Below are 2,099 nucleotides of genomic sequence, written 5' to 3'. Positions count from 1 at the left end.
TATCCCTCCATAACTGGCTACCAGCTTTTATCCCTCCATAACTGGCTACCAGACTATTGCAGCTCTGTGGGTGTAACATGTATTGACAATACCTTCTGGAAACAAAGATCGTTTTATAAGGAGGATGGAATCCATCCAAATCACCTGGGTTGCTGGATCCTTTGGCTGCGTTGAGACAATGACTTATCAATGAAAGGAAAGGAATTATCAATGTCCCAAGTCCAGCTCATTTAATCCCTACCGTTGTGTCGCTGAGTCATCATAATGCTTCATTATACCAGGGGCGTTGGAAGACACAATGTAAGTAACCTAATTTATGTCCAGTTTACTACCCAGAATTCCTCTGCTGTTCCTACAACTATTGTCTGCAGGAATCATGCGCCTATGCGCCTATGAACCAGAGTTATACTGTTAGCACTGAGGCGGTGTGCCCTTGAAGGAAGTCCACTGTGTGCAGCTCACCCTGCACTAAGATTTTAAAAAACCTGAGTATGTCTACCTCTTCTAAGCTTCCCAGGGAAGCAATGAAAACAAGCAAGCATCCCTGAAAAGTGTTAAAAATAAGCCAACATTAATCTTAGGGATAGACGACACGTCAACGGGACAGTTGTAAATAATGCAGTGCCTTCTGTCACGATCACAGATTTAAGAGAAACAACAAATGTTGGTACATGTAAGTGTGTTATCTCGGCTGAAAGCTTAAATTCTTGTTAACATAACTGCACTGTCCAATTTACAGTAGCTATTACTGTGAAAAAATGCCATGCTATTGTTTGAGGAGAGCTCCTAACAACAAAACTGTTTTTTCATCACGACAGGTTTGATAAATTCACATCTGAATGTGAAATGTGTACTTACATTCTGAAATCTTGCTCTGATTTATCATCCAAAGGGTCCCAGCGATAACACAAAGTGTTGTTTTGTTAGATAAAATAATTTTTAATATCTTTAAAAGGTCCATATAGGATGCACAATCAATTTGTTTTTCACTTGTTGAATTTGCAAAGAAAGGAATCTGTGAAAATCTAACGCTAAACGTTGTTTCAACCAGTCAAATCACATTCGTATTTATTCCTCAGAGATCCTAGAACGTAACCAGACTTCCCTATGTCATTAGGGGTGTAGTATATATAGGACAACAAGTTTGGTCAGAGAGAAACGCCTTTATGGCATGCTGATGACGCAGGCGGTCGTCACTTGATCGACTGCACTGTATCTTTGTCAAATAAGCACCTATTGGGGTCAAACAAAGCTAGCTAGATAGCCAATTGGCTGAGTCTTATCTGTCACAAAATGTAGCTGCTAACCTTGTGTGACAACAAGCCTTTTCCTTTTGAACAAAAATTGTATTATAAAAAGCTACATCAAAGTCCAAGTATACAGATTTGACGATATTCTTGCAGAAAAATGTAATGTGAATGTAAATGTCTCCTTCACGATTTGCCCAAATGTACCTGGATGACTTCACACTAAATGTCAAATGTCATGTAGTTTGCTCATACTTCAAGTTATCCATCTGAAACTTTGCATATACACAGCTGCCATCTCGTGGACACCATCGGAATTACAATCAGAGTGATGGCTGGAAGTGGGACCTTTCTCTTGCATTTCAAAGATGGTGGTAGAAAAAAGAAAACTGTTGTTTTTTTCTTTGTATTTTCTTCTACCATGTCTATTGTGTTATATTCTCCTACATTCAATTCATATTTACACAAACCTCAAAGTGTTTCCTTTCAAATGGTACCAAGAATATGCATATCCTTGCTTCAGGGCCTGAGCTACAGGCAATTAGATTTGGGTATGTCATTTTAGGCGAAAAAAGAGGGCCAAAATTGAGAAATCATTTGACTTAACTGAAAAAGAAGAAGAAAATACAGTCTGAAACAAAGACAAATGACATAAAGAATAATAGGCAAATGCTTTGGAGCACCTTAAATTAAGTTTTGGGTAATAAGGCAAACTCTGCTCCATCATTCCTTGAATCAGATGGCTCATTCATTTAAAAAAAACACTGATGCTTTTTAATAATTATTTTTCATTGGCAAGAGTAGAAAATATAGGCATAACATGCCAGCAACAAACGTTGACAGAACACATCA

This window comes from Oncorhynchus tshawytscha, linkage group LG33 (assembly GCF_018296145.1).
Source record: "Oncorhynchus tshawytscha isolate Ot180627B linkage group LG33, Otsh_v2.0, whole genome shotgun sequence".
NCBI lineage: Eukaryota > Metazoa > Chordata > Actinopteri > Salmoniformes > Salmonidae > Oncorhynchus > Oncorhynchus tshawytscha.
This window is presented reverse-complemented; position numbering follows the sequence as displayed.